Below are 18,393 nucleotides of genomic sequence, written 5' to 3'. Positions count from 1 at the left end.
ATCCGTGGCAGTTTGGCACAAACTAGTAGAAAGTTGCTGTCATTCTCGGACATGAGGTTGGAGTTACACGGTAATAACGGGCAAATGTGTTCATTTCACAATGTTTAATCCTTCCCTTGACCTCAGTATTTGTTTTACCTTTAGTAAATGTACAAACGCAAAGCTGGCATGTACAAAGGTCCCTCTGGATTTGCTCACTGTTGTCCCTAAAAGATTTAACCGTTTTACCATCAGCTTGTGATTTGCTCAGTGAAACCCAGCCTCTTGTTATGGTTGAAGGGTGCTTGATTTATCTATTTAATGTTCCAGTGACTCTCTATGCCACTTCTTTGGTTGGTTTGTTCTGTGTGCTCCACAGAGCTTTAACAGCAACAGCTGGACAATCCTATTAGCCGGCACTCAGAAGAGATACAAAATCAATTGATCTGAATCCTTTTGAACTTTTAGGATACATACCTGAACCCTGCTGTTAAATTCACAAAGATTACCACCAAAATCCGCTGAGAAAACATTGCTCGCCCAACGATTTAATGGAAAGCGTGCTTTGTTGTATTGTTGGGCTGCATTTTACGTGGCCCCACCAGTTGTGTTTTCAGCAGGAGGGGGTACGTAAAATGGGACAGTGCTATGATATTGGTGGATGGGAGGGCACTGGGAGGGTGCTGATCATATTTGAATAAATAATTAAAGGTCAATTAGGCTGAGAACCCTGATAACACTCTGCCATGCCATAAAACATTTGGAATGGGCAGTCAGGTGAGAGTAGGCAGTCCAATTAAAAAAAATACTTCAAAAGGTAGAAGGAAGAGAGGATTCTGTCTTCAGGGGCTACCCATTGCGGATTGGGGCACCCCCTCCCCCAAGTTGGAATTTCCCCCCCCTCCACCCACTTTCTTCCTACCCGACTGCTGCTGTAAATTCACCTTCATGCCCCACTCTCTAAGCTGCCCAAACTCTTCCTGCCCAAGACCCCGAATTCTTCCGTTTCTGGGGATCCATGGTCCTCCTTCTATTTCCCTGTTGTAGTGCCGACGGCAACCGCTTGCTGATGCACTCCTGGTGGTGCCAGGACTGGTCGAGCTGCCTGCCAAACCATTTGGCTGGCAGTGCCCAAGGGTGTGACTTCCCCCTCCACTGAGAGGTGCAAGTTCCACAGGCTGCCCCTTTAGATCATCCACAGCACTTTATAGCTGCATTGCAAGTCCAAAGATGTGCGGGTTAGGTTGATTGGCCAAGCTAAATTGCTCCTTAATATCCCGGGATGCGTCGGTTAGAGGGATTAGCGGGTAAAATATGTAGGGATACGGGGATAGGGCATGGGTGGGATTGTTGTCGGTGCAGACTCGATGGGCCGAATAGCCGCTTTCTGCACTGTAGGGATTCTATGGTTTCTAAGTCCATGAGCAGCGGGTCAGCTGAGGGTTGGAGGGAGGCAGTGAGGGTACAGTGGTGGCCATAATATTCTGCCCATAATGTGGGTCACAGAATTAACTGAAAGTTGCTACATAAATCTGCAATTACAATGAATGGAGTACTGTTTGGCTAAAATGTCTTGCGTTTAGTAATTGCAACAATAGCATATTTGACAACGCTGTCAAATACAAGATGGCTAGCCCCAACAGATTGTTGATATCAAACGGTGGGAAATGGGTAGAATGTCTCATGCACTGCAGTCCAGGTTCACACCAGTAATCTCCGGAACTCTTGAGATATCCCAGTCTCAATCTCCGAATGTGGGGAGACCATGCTGACACCAGCCGTCCTCCGAGAGGAACTGAGAGAAAGCTGAAACCAGAATCTCCTCTTGGCAGTGATGGTGGGCACCTCCTATAAGCAGGATTTGGGCAGCCATTTGGCAGAAGGATCTCCTGCTTCTTATTTCTCTATATAAATAGAAATCCAGCTATTTGCGTGACAAGTACAGAGGAAGTATTTGTGCTGCAGCGGGAGGTTGCAGCGTTATTTTTCTTTCGGGTGTTATCATGACAGATTTGAAGCTCATGTTTTTTTCTCCCCAGCTCCCCCATCCCCCCCCAAAAATGACAGCAGAATGATAAAATTCAAACATAGTACAATGCAGGCAGCTCTACTTCTAAGTGCTGCATTTATTCATGAAGCTTTTTGTGATCATTTTATTTCCTTGACAGCTGTTTCAAGGGCAACACGACGGCACAGTGGTTAGCACTGCTACCTCACAGCACCAGGGATCCGGGTTCAATTCTGGCCTTGGGTGACTGTGTGGAGTTTGCACATTCTCCCCGTGTCTGCATGGGTTTCCTCCGGCTGTTCCGGTTTCCTCCCACTGTCCAAAGATGTACAAGTCAGGTGGATGGGCTGGGCAAAATTGCTCTTTCGTGTCTCAAAGTTTGTAGGTTCGGTGATTAACCCATAATAAACGTGTGGGTTTATGGAGATGGGGTGCAGGGCTGGGACTGAGTAAGATACTCTGTCAGGAGACTCTGTAGGCTGAGCGGCCTCTTCTGCACTGTAGGCATTCTATGATTCTAAGGTGCCCTGCATTCTAATGCTACACCTTGTAAAGGGGGAAATGCAGTTTTGTCTGAAGGCTAAAGAAGTATCTAAACTTTTAAATCCAGAAGAAGGCAGCCTTTCATTGATTGTGCGCCTGCAAACTTTGCACATGGTGTTCTCTTGAAGAACACATTTTGTCCAGAAGTGCTGAGGCTCCTTTCAGGTTGTCTGCATGTGCCTATTTTGTAGGTGATGAAGAAAGTCTTGTTTGCATCAACACGTTACGTTTTCATTCTTATTTGACTGTTAACGATTGCTCTCAAAAGTCATTTCCATAAAAGTACTGGCTTGTTTTATGAAAAAAAAGAGCTTGCTGGTCCCAGTGGAGGCCTTGATCCTGTGATCACGCTCAGTAAGCAGCCCGAGCAGGGTATAAACTGCTGTAACAAAGGAATAAAGCCCATCTGTGTTCCTTTTCAGTTCTGTCATGTGGGAGTTGTGGCAACGTGACCTGTGGAGAGCACTTGATTGAGGTAGTGAGTTGGGGAGGTGGCGGAGGGTGGGTGGGGGCGGACGGATTAAATAATGCATGAGGTGGTGGCTGCATGCAGTTGTACAAACGAAGCTGAGTGACTACAATTAGCGACGATTTTAATTCACTGTCCAACTGTAGGTTGCTCATTTCAGAACATCCTTTTTGGGTGATGCAGTTGGATACAGGGTAGCATTGAAAATAAGCTTATCTCAGCAACTTTGCAGTGGGGAAATTAGCTGAGCAGCATTCACTTGTACAGGTTTTATGGAGCAGAACATAGTTTGACCGAGAAATTCAATAAATGCTGTAACGTGAGAGGAGTTGACATTCAAGGGCTGAAGGGGCACTGAATGGAGATTTTTCATGCATATTGTTTGATCGTCTGGTAAACAGCCAATTGAACAGAAGAGATGAGGCATTAATAGGGCTCTCTGAATAATCTATAAAGTCAGTGTCCCAGGCAGTAGGAGAAGAAAGATGGCCCTTAATGGGCTCACCAGGTCGTCCCTGTACGTGAAGCTTAGCTCCAGAAGGTGATTTAGTGCACCATAACATCTAGAGCAAGACACTTGTATGGTAAAATAAGCATTCTTCAAGCAAACTGATTTATTAATTGGTTTGGGCGTCATAGCTTTCAAGAAATATAAAATGCATCTGGGAAAGTCTGTAAAATATGCATTAAGCAAGCTGAACTGTTGACACTTGTCCCTTTTAAGGGAAAAATAGAGGTGAAAGTTTAATATGGTGAATGGGCTCTGAAGCAGATAAATCCTGCAGAGAGTGCTGGATGCTTCATAATGGAGGAGGAGGAAGTGTCAGTGATGAAGAAACTGTGCAGTAATTCAATCAGTTAAACCTCTATTGATCACTTTGGGTTTTACAGATGAGGTGGACTCTCAGGCTGAGGAGGGGAGGGGGGTGGGTGGGGGTTCTCATGGTTCTGAAGGCCTCCAAGGAGCTCTCTGTTGGGCAGTTTGAGCAGTAAAACTGATTTGTGTGTCTGGGTGAATTGTGGCAGAGTCAATGGCTGTGGCCTTAGTGGGGAGGGCGGGAGGGTGGTGGTGGTGGTGGGGAGTTTACACTCCACTCCAGAACAGCTGAGCATTACTACATGCAGATGCTGAAAATAAATCATCAGAACAAGTCAGTCTCGCCACCACAGTTTACCCGAAGATCGCAATCTTCGGCTGAGTCTCTGGGTAAAAACCTGCATTTGTGAAAACGAGGTGCAACTTTGGTTGATGCTTTTGAATTTGCTTCATGCCAGCCCTGCACTTTTGAAAGAGAATGTAACCGTGCAGAACCACTGCAGTGTCAGAATCTTGCTTTTGCTCCTGCGTGCTTTTGTCAAGTTGCCAAAGCCTCCTTTTGTCCGGGGTAAAAGGTCAAGGTAATGCTGTCTGTATAACCAGCTGGTCCATAAGAATGTGGACATGAAACAGTAACAATCTGTCTGGTAAGTTATTAAATGCTTCACAGAACGTAACATGACCCCTGTCAAAACATAATGTGGAACATTCTGAGCATATTAGCTGTCTGCCACTCTGAGGAAAAAAAGTATCAAACTCTGAAGATAAAGCAACTTGGCTGAAGTTAATCAGAGTTATTTTATCGAATTAAATTCAAGTTTATTGTGAGCAGAAATGTTACTCGTTCTCCACATAGTCCATTGTGTTTTTTAAAAATAATTATTTTCTGCCAAGTCCTATGTCTGCACTCAGAGAGAAATCGGAACAAAATGTCTTCCCCCACACCCCGAGTTGCATTCACATTAGTTGTAACACAAATTGAAGTGAGTTGAAACACAGCCTGTCGAATCCATATTTGTATTTCACTCTCATGTAGTTCTGTGATGGTTCCATCAGTGGCAAGCTGTTCTTCTCTGCTTACATTGAAAAGGGGATAACTTCCTTGGACAAAGTGACTCAGTTGTACCTGTTATTAGCTGTGGCACAGTTGATAACATTCCTGCCTTTCAATCAGAAGGTTCCAGGTTCAAAGCCCACTTAGGGCGTGAGGACAAAACTCAAGGTCGACACTCCAGTGCAGTACTGAGGGGTGCTGCTGTGGTGAACCATCGTTGGTTCACCACTGGGGTTGTTGTTATGGGGGTTGTACTATGTTGTTGGGTTAGGGTGTTTACCTGTCCTAAGGGTTATCATGGCACACTCCAGTGGGGTCCCGCCTCCGGTGGCAGGGTATAAGACCCCCTGCTCCGGCAGGACCCCTTCAGTCTGAACGGGTGAATTTGTGTTAGTAGTTTCATTGTTAATGTATTAAAGCCTTCAGTTCTAAAGCCTTGTTTCCGGGTGCTCATTGAGGTGCATCAATTTAATACATTAACTGAGAATATGGAACAGATCCTAAAACCGGATCGTCTGACACTGGACCCACGTGCGGTCGGTGCAGCTAACACGTTCGAACATTGGTGGAAGTGCTTCGAGGACTACCTGGCAGCCTCGGTAGCTATCACTACAGACAGTGATAGACTCCAGGTCCTCCACGCAAGGGTAAGCGACACGATTTACCTAGCCATTCGTGCAGCTTCCACTTACCAGGGTGCCGTCGAGCTCCTAAAGAATAGGTACATTACGCCACCCAACGAGATTCACGCTCGTTATCTCCTCGCTACACGACGTCGGCAGTCGGGCGAGACCATAGAAGACTACGCCAATGAACTCCTGCAGCTTGCCAGGGGTTGTGACTGTAAGGATGTCTCCGCCGAGCAGTACATGCAAGACCTCGCCCGAGACGCGTTCGTAGCAGGGGTAGGGTCCTCGTACATCAGACTTAAATTATTAGAAAAGGGGAAACTCAACTTGACCCAGGCAATGGGGATGGCCGTGAGGTTGGAGGCGGCGTCGAAGAGCTTGGCGCTGTACCCCGAGGACCACGTGCAGTCAACGTGGTTGGAGCAAGCTCTGCTCCCTCCTCGCCCCGCGAACCCGCGCTCCCAGATCGATTCGACGACGGCGGCAGCTCCAGGTGGCCAGCGATGCTATTTTTGCGGTGGGGCTAAGCATCCACGGCAACAGTGTCCGGCAAGAACGGCAATCTGCAGCCAGTGCGGTAAAAAAGGCCACTACGGCAAAGTCTGCAGGTCCAAACCTAAAAACGGCAGTGCAGCTTGTAACCCTCCTGAACGGAGACCATCTCTTTCGGCGTCGCAGTACCCACGAGGTCCGACCACGTGCGATCTCAGGACGGCGCCATCGTGGCAGACAGAGGAGGAGGAAGACCACCAGGAGTCGCTGCGCTTGGAGCCCTCGGCCACATGCGATTCATGGGGGCGGCCATCATGGTCCACGACGACTAGGAGCGACCAGCAGGGGTCCTCAGCATCCACATCGGCAGCATGCAGCAGCGACCAGCAGGGGTCCTCAGCATCCACATCGGCAGCATGCAGTGACGCCCAGGGGCCAACGGTGGCGTCGATCTCTCTGGATCAGACCAGGCATTACAGACTGGAACATTCCATGATGGAGGTAAAGGTTAGTGGCAGAACTGTAAATTGTCTGTTTGACAGTGGGAGCACCGAAAGTTTCATACACCCTGAAACTGCTAAAAGGTGTGGACTCCGGGTTCTCCCTGCCAAACAGACAATTTCCATGGCATCACAGTCCCGGTCTGTACCGATCCAAGGACAATGTATGGTAACTCTTGAGGTACAGGGCACAGTTTACGAGCAATACAGGCTCCTTGTGCTACCTCACCTTTGCGCGCCAATTCTCCTCGGACTAAACTTTATGGCCCACATGAGGAGTGTGATCCTACAGTACGGTGGGCCACTCCCTTCACTGGCAGTAGGGAACCAGCCGCAGCCTCCAAATTGCCCAAAGCGCCCCGCGTGCAATCTATCCACCCTGAAGATCACGACACCATCCCTTTTTAAAAATCTGGTACCTGGCTGCAAGCCCATCGCTACTAAAAGTAGGCGTTACAGCGCTGAGGACCGGATCTTTATTAGATCTGAGGTTCAGCGGCTCCTCAAGGAAGGGATCATACAGGCCAGTGCTAGTCCGTGGAGAGCGCAGGTCGTGGTAGTCAAAAGCGGGAACAAACCTCGGATGGTCATCGACTATAGTCAGACCATTAATAGATACACGCAGCTGGATGCGTATCCTCTCCCGCGCATTTCTGATATGGTCAATCAGATTGCGCAGTACCGAGTGTTTTCTACCATAGACCTTAAGTCCGCCTACCATCAACTCCCCATCCGCCCAGAGGACCGACAATATACGGCTTTTGAGGCGGATGGTCGTCTATACCAATTCCTCAGGGTTCCATTTGGTGTCACCAATGGGGTCTCGGTCTTCCAGCGTGCTATGGACCGAATGGTGGACCAGAACGGGTTGCGGGCTACCTTCCCGTACCTGGATAACGTCACCATCTGCGGCCATGACCAGCAGGACCACGACACGAATCTCCAACACTTTCTACGCACTGCATCTCGCCTGAATCTGACCTATAACAGGGAGAAGTGCGTATTCCGTACGCGTAGGTTAGCCATCCTCGGATACGTGGTGGAAAACGGGGTCATTGGCCCTGATCCAGACCGTATGCGCCCACTCACTGAACTTCCCTTGCCCGCTAGCACGAAAGCACTGAGGAGATGCCTCGGGTTCTTTTCGTATTATGCACAGTGGGTCCCCAACTACGCGGACAAAGCTCGTCCGCTCATTAAGTCCACGACCTTCCCACTTACGCCGGAGGCCCAATTGGCCTTCAAGGTTTTGAAAAGCGACATCTCGAAAGCCACGATGCACGCGGTGGATGAATCCATCCCTTTCCAGGTGGAGAGTGATGCATCGGACTTCGCCCTAGCCGCCACACTAAACCAGGCAGGCAGGCCCGACGCGTTTTTTTCCCGCACCCTTCAAGGCCCAGAGATTCGGCACTCAGCGGTGGAAAAGGAGGCTCAGGCCATTGTGGAGGCAGTCAGACACTGGCGCCATTACCTGGCAGGTAAGCGGTTCACCCTGATCACGGATCAACGATCCGTGGCGTTTATGTTCAGTAACACGCAGAGGGGCAAGATCAAGAACGATAAGATCTTGCGGTGGAGAATTGAGCTCTCCACCTATAATTACGATATTATGTATCGTCCAGGGAAGCTCAATGAGCCCTCGGATGCCCTCTCGCGCGGAACATGCGCCATCATGCAGGAGGACCGCTTGAAGGCTCTCCACAATGATCTGTGTCATCCTGGAGTCACCAGACTCTACCACTTCATAAAAGCCCGCAACCTACCCTACTCGGTGGAGGAGGTCAGGTCAGTTACTAGAAGTTGTCGGATTTGCGCAGAATGCAAACCACACTTTTATCGACCAGACCGGGCACATTTGGTCAAGGCCACTCGCCCTTTTGAGAGGCTGAGTGTAGATTTTAAGGGCCCCCTTCCCTCAACGGATCGGAATGTCTATTTTCTTAACATAATAGACGAATTTTCCCGGTTTCCGTTTGTTTTCCCCTGTGCGGACACGTCGACTGCCACCGTCATCAAGGCATTCAGTGAGCTTTTTACCCTGTTCGGGTACCCCTGCTATATTCATAGCGACAGGGGCTCGTCGTTCATGAGCAACGACTTGAGGCAATTCCTGCTCTCATTCGGGATTGCCTCTAGTAGAACCACGAGCTACAACCCTAGGGGTAACGGACAGGTGGAAAGGGAGAATGCTACAGTCTGGAAGGCTGTCCTACTGGCACTGAAATCCAAGGGCCTTCCAGTCTCCCGGTGGCAGGAGGTCCTTCCAACTGCGCTCCATTCTATCCGCTCCCTCCTGTGTACGGCAACCAATGCTACTCCCCACGAGAGGATGTTCTCATTCCCTCGGAAGTTGTCCTCGGGGACCTCATTGCCAGCCTGGTTGACGTACCCAGGACCCGTCCTTCTGCGGCGCCATGTGAGGGCTCGCAAGTCCGACCCCTTGGTCGAACCGGTCCAACTCCTCCACGCCAACCCTCAGTATGCCTATGTGGCATATCCTGACGGGCGAGAGGACACTGTCTCCATTAGAGACCTGGCGCCCGCAGGGGACGTAGAAACTCCTGTCGCTCCTATTCCCCCAGTCACAGATCCACTACTCCTCATTACTTCCCCAGACGTGGCGCGGTCAGCACCGGGACCAGTGCATAACACTTTTACTCCCATGTACAGCTTGCCTGAGACTCGGAGATCGGCGCCACCATCATCACCACCACCACCACCACCAAACGTTCCAGGATCCCCTACACCATCGCCTCATCAGGGCCGGCCGGCCCGGGAGTCTTTGAGGGGACAGCCAGATGTTGCTTTGAGAGAGCCACCGCAAGCACCTGCTCCGGTTTCGCAACCGGTGTTGAGAAGATCGCAGCGTCGGTGTGGTCCTCCAGACCGTCTGGACTTGTGAATCCTGTTATTTTTTTTTGTCATTGTCTGTTTTCATCCACCCCGCCACCTTTGGTTCCTAAAGGAGGGGTGAATGTGGTGAACCATCGTTGGTTCACCACTGGGGTTGTTGTTATGGGGGTTGTACTATGTTGTTGGGTTAGGGTGTTTACCTGTCCTAAGGGTTATCATGGCACACTCCAGTGGGGTCCCGCCTCCGGTGGCAGGGTATAAGACCCCCTGCTCCGGCAGGACCCCTTCAGTCTGAACGGGTGAATTTGTGTTAGTAGTTTCATTGTTAATGTATTAAAGCCTTCAGTTCTAAAGCCTTGTTTCCGGGTGCTCATTGAGGTGCATCAGCTGCACTGCCAGAGATGCTGTTCTTTGGATAAGATGTTAAACTGAGAAGATCCCATCGCACTAGGTTGAAGAAGAGAAGGGAGGTGTGTTATTTCCAGTTTTCTGCCTAATGTCTATCCCTCAGTGAACTCAACAGAGAAGCAAATCACATTGCTACTTGTGGAAGCTAGCTATGCCTATTGGCTGCCGTGTATCCTACATTACAACAGGGACTTCGCTTTGACATTACTTCATTGGCTGTAAAGCGCTTTTAGACTTCTGGTGTCCGTGAAAAGTGCGATATGAATGCAAACCTTTTATTACTGTCGCTCCAGTAGTATAATTTACCTGTAGAGTAATAGGTTAATGAATACGTCAATGAGATCATGATGGAACAGTGACACCAGTAACTAGATGACCGAGAGGCTCAGAGTGCGGAGCTGACCAGTCGATGTCTCCTGCATACTAGGGGCTTTCCCTGAATTCTTCGTAAATAGTTCTTAAAAGGTGCGAAATGAAACCATACCGACTATTTCAGGTGTGCCAAGGGGAAGCAAAGCCTTGTCAAGGCTTCATAAGACCCTCCCAATGAGTCCTTCCCTAATGACGCCCTCCCCTGCCTATCCTGCACACAACCCCCCACCGATCACTCCCTGTGCTGATCATCCCCCCCCCCCTTGCACATCCCCTTCTGCTGATCACCCCCTTTACGTATCCCCTTGCATACCCCCCGCCAGTACCTCTCCGCCCTTGTAGAATTTCCCTCATCATAGTTGAACCCTGACTCAGGCCCCACCCCCTTGGCAGGGCCCCTGGCAGTTATGGTCCTGGTGGGCAATGCCAGGGTGTCCTGTGGGTGTCAGTATGTCCGCTGGACAGTTCCAGGGTGCCTGATGGGCACTGCCAGGGTGCCAGGCTTTCACTGCCCGGCCGTGACCCCCACAACCCGGGGGCTTCAGTGGCCTCTGACACCCTCTGCGAGGCCATCACATCTGGTGTCCATTCTTGGGCCACCAGCTGTGATTCACATTGGCGTGAGGACCGACTGGCAAGGTGGTAAGTTCAAGTGAGCCCGGATGATCTTAATGACTGAAAGATTGCGAAGCCGATCTTGCCGGCAAAACAGGGCCTCGCATGCAATCTTACTGTCTCGCCATGCTGATTGTCCGGCGCAGTGAGCCGGTAAGATCACGGAAATTTTCCCCATGCCTCTAACTCCAGGTGCAGTGAAAGCGCTGGCATATATTCATGTCTGAAAGGTGAACATCAGCATAGGTTGACATAATCGGAATTGTTCTATGGAGATGGCTGCCAACACTAGCTGATAAACTGGCTTTAGTTTAAAGGGCATCATTGTCCCAGTAAAATTAGTTTCACCTTTGTAAACAGAGATATGGGGTGATGTTTCTGTTTCACCTTTCTTATCTGTACTAAAAAAAATCTCTCATTCTAAGTTTCTTGAAGCATGCCTTTCGAAACAGTGCAGCAACAATTTGCAGTACATCTCCCGCATGCTTTTAGCTGGATAACAATATGGCAGCTCTGAAGTGGAACATCTCATTGTCATGTATGTTGTATGTGTAGATGGATAATGTTAACTTATTTTTAAGAGTCTCAACAATGACTCGGTTATGAGGGTCAAAGATTGGACTTGAATCCAAAGCATAAAAGCATTCACAACAATTTTTAAATGTGTTACCTTGTATGTGGATGGTGATTTTTAAAAATGTAAGGATCTTTATACCATTTGATCGACACCAGTGGTAGGGACGGCATGGTGGCACAGTGGTTAGCGCTGCTGTCTCACAGCGCCAGGGACCTGGGTTCGATTCCCGCCTTGGGTGACTGTCAGTGCGGAGTTTGCATGTTCTCCCTGTGTCTGCGTGGCTTTTCTCCGGGTTCTTGGGTTTCTTCCCACAATCCGAAAGACGTGCTGGTTAGGTGCATGGGCCATGCTAAATTCTCCCTCTGTGTACCTGGACAGGCGCCAGAGTGTGGCGACGACGGGATTTTCATCGTAACTTCATTGCAGTGTTAATGTACATGTGATACTAATAAATAAACTTTAAACCACTTACCACAGCCTGGCCCTAAACCCGAGAAGGTACCTGAATATGCCCAATTTGGAACCAGCCGGGATGATTGGAATGCATGATATCCCAGTTGTGGATCAGATAAACTTTGGATCAGCAATGCAAAAATTTCCTGACCAAATTTTTTGTGCTGTTTGGACCAATGATGAAATTTGACCTTGTCACCTCCTTGAATCGTTTTGCCATTGCTTCCTGAGTGTGGGTCTCTAACGGGAATTGCAAGAGTCAAGGGATTGATAAAGTGAGGTCATGGCGGAAATGGCCTGTAAATGTATAGTGATCTACATTGGAAGATGCTTCACTATGGTCTCAGGATCCCAACTCTTCTATTAACAACCTGGTCAATATTTCGCCCTTTCAGCCAACATCTTTGGAAAACAGATGAATTCATTTAACTCACTCTCTGTGTGTAAGTCGGCTGTCGCAGTAGCCTACTTCAACACTGTGACCACTTAAAAGTAATTAATTAGCTAATTGCTTTGGGACATCCTGAAAGCGTGAGACGTGCCAAATAATCTTAAGATCTTTTTTAAATAGGGAAAAGATGAATTACTGCCAAGAGTAATTTTGTCTGAAGGGCCATTGTCCTCAGGAAGTCTGGGACGTATCTGGTACAGTAGCAGGCTGCACTCCTGATGGAACAATTTCAACAATTCTTTCTTTGATTTTTAAAAAATATATAACTTCCCATGTCCCTTCACTGGTGAGGCCATCTAGTTCCTGCAGGTATGTTTTTTCCAGATTTTCAAATGCTGGTGTGGAAGTTGTGGTCTTGTGGGTCGTCTCAAGATCCCAATGCCTTCCGGACGGTTTGAGACTTTCAAAGTGTTGGTAGGTGGAGAAGGAACAGGCAACCCGCTCGCTGCCAATTAATGACACACAAAGCTTTGTTAGGAGCTCCGTAAGGGGCCAAGGCATTTGAGAAGGCAGTTTTAGATCTGATCTTGGTGAACCTAAACAGTCTGGTGCATATTAGTCACAGCACAGCTGTCAAGATCACCGCAGGGCCAAAGAAAAGTTCTTTTTCTGACGTTAGTTATCGGATCTTGGATAATCTGCACTGGAATATGCACATTATCATGATGTGTCCCAGTCACCCACATTATCTACCATTTATACACCTGGTCCACCAATGAGCTGCCTGTTCTCCAAGGCAGCGGCAGGCCTCCATATGGCTGCTGTCTGACTTTACCACTGACACCAAGCAGGCAGAACCCACCTCCAGGAGGAGCTTGGCACCACTGATTGGGTGTTGAGCTTGCCTTCTGCCAGTCAGGGTATTTCAAAATAGCGTTTGAGAGAGTAACGCAGTTCAGGTGAGGGGCTGATGCCTGGAAATCATGTAGGTGTTGAGTTCCTGACCATGATTTAAAAATCCTGACCATGGGCTCTTACTGTAGATGTGGCTGATGCCATACCTGAATAACCAATGTCCATGTGTGAATTTTGACCATGACATTAGCAGGATATTCACCCACATCATCCACCGTGATCCTGCCTCATTGACATCAGCATGGACACTTTAGCAAAAGCCACAGGGCCTGTGATAAGAATCCCCCAATTGTCTCCTCTAGCTCAGTGATACTAATGTGAAGTATAGTGCCCCTAACATCATTTTGCATGAGATTTGTAATTTGGCGCAAATGCGGATCAAACCTTCCTGGTTTGCATGCATGAATAAAGTTACTGACTTTTGAGGCAATGTCCATCGATCATTCTCTCCTGTAGATTTGTGTTGTGATGGTCCCAAAGGTATAATCAGCATCAACATGTCTGCTCTCCACCATTGAAAAGGCCATTGAATGGAGCAGTAATTAAAATGTTCTCTGAGATTAAAGTCCCCAGATCCCTGGCACTGGGATCTTAATGCCACTTTGCTGAAGGTCAAGCAATTTAACGTAGATAAAGTATTGGTCTTGAAAGCGACCTGGTCTGTATGACACAGATCCGGCCAAGTTATAGACTGGTTCACTGGGTACGATAGCTTTCTCATTAAGATTTTAAAAATACGCATTTAATAAAAACTTTTTTGTGATTACCATGGAAATTATATATATTCCTATCATAGTTGATTGGATATTGTGTATTGTTGCAGATTATCTTGAGTCAGGTTCCTTATTTACACATTGCATTGCACTGCGCAGTTGTTAACTTTACATTGTTTGACATTTTGAGCAATTGATTATTTTCCTTTAACATGATTTGGAACAGCATTTCAGCTTCAATGGCTTTCATTGCCAATTTTATAATTTTCCCATTACTGGTTTGAAACAGTAAGCTACAGATATGTAGATAGCTTTGGGGCATTGTAAATAAACACGTGCCTGAGCCAAACATCAAAAATGTTTAGTTTACTTGAAATCTTACTCTTTTTAAGTTAAGCATTATACATCAGTCTGTATACAGAATTTGTGAGTGAAACAGTTAGTGACATTGGTAGATGGACAGTGACATGCAATTGAATGCATATCCATCCACGATAACAGACAAATAGACATAAATGTAATGTAAAATGTCATGGCATAATGACATGGGAAATAAGATGCGATGTGGAATGCATAAGGATTTCGACTGTGTACTGACAGAGGATGGAGTGTGCACATTCAAATGTGAATCTTGCACTAAACTAATCAAAGCAGAATTAAATTCTACCCTCAATCATCAGCCAAGTGAAGGAAGGTGTTGTCGCCAGTCCTGTCAAGCCGCACTTACTCAGCAATAACCTGCTCAACAATGTCCACTTTGGGGTTCCACCAGGATTGCTCATCTCTGACCTTATTCTGATACTTGTCCATACATGGATAAAAGATTTGAATTCCAGAGTTGAGGTGAGAGTGACTGCCCTTGACATCAAAGCAGCATTTGCATGACATCGAGGAGCCCTAGTATGGAGTCACACCTAGCATAAAGGACAATAGCTGTGGTTGTTGGAGGCGAATCGTAGAATCCCTCCAGTGCAGTAGGAGGCCATTTAACCCATCAAGCCTGTACCGACAACGATCCAAACCAGTCCCTTATCCCCATAACCCCACATGTTTACCTGATAATCTCCCTGACACTAGGGTCAATTTAGCATGGCCAATCAACCTAGCCCACATATCTTTGGACATCCAGGACATTGCTGCAGGAGTTCCATGTGTACTGTCTTTGCTTCCTTCATCTTCACAGATAATGAAGCAGTTCACGCCATCATGAGGAAAAACCTGAACAACTTTGGGTTGATAGGTGGCATGTAATATTCATGCCACACGAAGTGTCAAAACAATGGCCTTCTTCAACAAGAGAGAATCTAACCATTTCTCTTCAATATTCAGCAGTATTGCCTTTGCTGAATCCTCACCATCAACATTTGGGTGGGGGGGGGGGGGGGGGGGGGGAGTGGTTACCATTGACCTGAATTTCAATTGGACCACCAGTGACATTTTTTATTCATTCATTGGATGTGAGCATTGCTGGGTAGGCCAGCAGTTGTTGTCCACCCTAATTGCCCGGCAGAGGTGGTGGTAAGCGGCCTTCTTAAACCGCTACAGTCCATGTGTTTTAGCCACAAAGATACTGTGGGTACAAGAGCAGTTCAGACATGGAATTCGCATTGAGTAGCTTACCACCTGAATCTCCGAAGTCTGTCCACCATGTACCAGGAATGTGATGGAATACACTCTATTTGTCAACTTTTAGAATCTCATAGTCTCTCTACAATGCAGAAGGAGGCCATTCAGCCCATCAAGTCTGCACCAACCACAATCCCACCGACCCTATCCCCATAACCCCATGCATTTACCCGAGCTAGTCCCCCTGACACTAAGGGGCAATTTAGCATGGCCAATCCACCTAACCTGCACACCTTTGGACTGTGGGAGAAAACCGGAGCACTCGGTTTGTCTGGATGAATTCAGTTTGGGGAGGTGATGGCTTACAGGTTATTACCATTGGTAAGTGTAATCCAGAGACCCAGGGTATTGCTTTGGGGATCCAGGTTCAATTCCCACAACAGTTTACAGTGAAATTTGAATTCAATAAAAAAATCTGGAATTAAAGTTGAATGATGACCATAAACCATTGTTGATTTTTGTAAAACAAAAACCCATCTGGTTCACTGTTATCCTTTAGGCAAGGAAATCTGCCATCCTTACCTGTTCTGGCATACATGTGACTCCAGAACCACAGTAGTGTGGTTGACTTTTGAATAGCCTTTGAAATGGCCCAGCAAACCACTCAATACAAGGGCAATTGGGATGAACAATAAGTGTAGACTCAGGCAGTAATGCCCACATCCAGTGAATGAAAGAAACAAATTCCAACAACACTCAAGCTCGACACTACCCAAGAAAAAGCAGCCTTCTTGAATGACACAGCATCTACCACCATAACATTTCACTACCTCTATTGTGTGCGTGTGTGTGTGTTCGTTCTACAAGATGCAATGTGTTAGCTCGCCAAGACTCCTTCAGATGTACCTTCCAAACCTGCAACTTCTACTACCTAAAAGGACAAGGGCAGCGGACGCATGGCACCACTACCTGCAAGTTGCTCTCCAAGCCACATGCCATTCTGACTTAGAAACCTACCCCTACACCTGCATGTCAGGCTGTTAAAATCCTGGGGCTTCCTCCCTGACAGCACTGTGGGTGTAATTGCAACATTGGGCGGTATGGTGGCACAGTGGTTAGCACGGCTGCCTCACAGCTCCAGGGAACTGGATTCGATTCCCGACTTGGGTCACTGTCCGTGCGGAGTTTGCACATTCTCCCCGTGTTTGCGTGGGTTTCCTCCCACAGTCCAAAGATGTGTGGGTTAGGTTGTTTGGACATGCTAAATTAACCCTTAGTGTCCCAGGATGTGATAGGTTAGAGGGATTAGTAGGGTAACAGGGTCTGGGTGGGATTGTTGTCAGTGCAGACTCAATGGGCCAAATGGCCTTCTTCTGCACTGTAGGGTTTCTATGATTGACTGCAGCAGACCTGGCCTTCTCATAGAATCCCGACCGTGCAGAAGGAGACTGTTTGGCCCATCAAGTCTGCACCGACCACACTCCCACCCAGGCCCTTTTCCCATAACCCCACATATTTACTCTGCTAATCCCCTGACACTAGGGTCAATTTAGCATGGCCAGTCAACCTAACTTGCATATCTTTGGACTGTGGGAGGAAACTGGAGTACCCGGAGGAAACCCGCGCAGACACTGGGAGAATGTGCAAACTCCACACAGACTGTAACCCAAGACCGGATTTCAACCCGGTCCCTGGCACTGTGCGGCAGCAGTGCTAACCACTGTGTCACTGTGCCGCCCGATGTCATCAGGAGCAGTTAGGGGTGGCCAGTAAATGTCGGTTGAAGCAGCAGCGCTGTGATCCCATGAACACGAGAAAAATGACACTGAGCCGGCGAGGCTGACTGAAAATTTTATACGATTGTTAAGAATTCAACTTGTTTGTGGGTGAATTGTTAAAATAGTCATAGATTTAAATTATTATTGCTTTGATTTGAATCAATCTTCAGCAGATTACCTCAGTGATTTTATGACATCCTGCATTGTGCTATTTAAAACCAAAGACACGACGCTTATTGAACATATATCCTTTCTCTTGATTTTCCATTGTACAGGCATGTCTATTTGTGATGTTGCTACTTCTTGATGTTCAGCTGAGTGTCATAGAATGACACTTGTTTAATCTGTGATCACAGATTATTCTTATAACCTGCATTTCCATGTACTCTTTATTTTCATGTGGTGTTTATTTTCAACAGTCAGAGAAAACAAGTTGCCTCTGTTAGTTGACACCACTGAAGAGGCTTGAAGTCCTTATTGGCAGTGTAAAACAACAATCCTCCCACAGGCATCAAGCACAGACAAGTTTAGGTTGCCAAGTTTGAAAAATGATTGAAATTGGGTTTACCACAAGTTTAAAAAGTGTGGGTTTATGCCTCAATTTCTTACATGAGTAGTTTATGCTCTCAGTCAAGCCTTTGAGTGTGCAAGCCAAGAGTACTTCCCATGTAGAAACAGCGAAAATCCCAGGAAATGCAATTTTCCATGCAGTCGGTTAATGAACAACTCTGAGCAAGGCTGGAGCACCTAGCCTGTCTTCACAACTGGGAAAGATGTGTTGAATTGATGACTATAAGCCAAGAAGTGAAGAAAACAAGAAGAAATGCCCCCAAACGAATGCAGCCAGGCTTCTAAAAGCAAGAAGCTAATTCATGTGTGCTGTGCCTGGAGGCAAATCCTGGACTCATTATCGGCTGATGCTTCATCCTGAGCTGTTTTCCTGGCAGTTTCTTTTTTGTCATTCGTGGTGGCCTGCCATTGCCTCCACTCTTGGGTCAGGTGAGGAGGCAGGCCCCCGGTCTCCTGACCTCAGGCAGAACAGGAATCAAACCCCTATTACCGGCGATATTCTAAATCAGTAGCCATCTAGCTGTGGCCCCTGTTTTATTGCTGAGCCAATTTCTAATATTGAACTTAAGGAATCGGAGCAGAAGGAAGAAGTTACTCTTCCGCTTTCCTGAATGACTTCCGAATGCTTTGCGAGTGGAGAGTGTATCTATTTATCTCTATGGTATTAAAGTTACTGAGTAAGTTCAAA

General features: G+C 47.4%; 1 protein-coding gene across 14 annotated transcripts in view; it reads left to right on the top strand.

Annotated features, from left to right (window-relative positions):
* ptprda (protein tyrosine phosphatase receptor type Da) overlaps positions 1-18,393 on the top strand; it is a 595,150-nt gene that overhangs the window by 67,743 nt on the left and 509,014 nt on the right. The window lies entirely within an intron of this gene.

The sequence above is a fragment of the Mustelus asterias genome, chromosome 6 (assembly GCF_964213995.1).
Source record: "Mustelus asterias chromosome 6, sMusAst1.hap1.1, whole genome shotgun sequence".
Classification (NCBI taxonomy): domain Eukaryota; kingdom Metazoa; phylum Chordata; class Chondrichthyes; order Carcharhiniformes; family Triakidae; genus Mustelus; species Mustelus asterias.
Note: the sequence above shows the minus strand (reverse complement) of the source record. Positions and strands in the feature narration are given on the sequence as shown.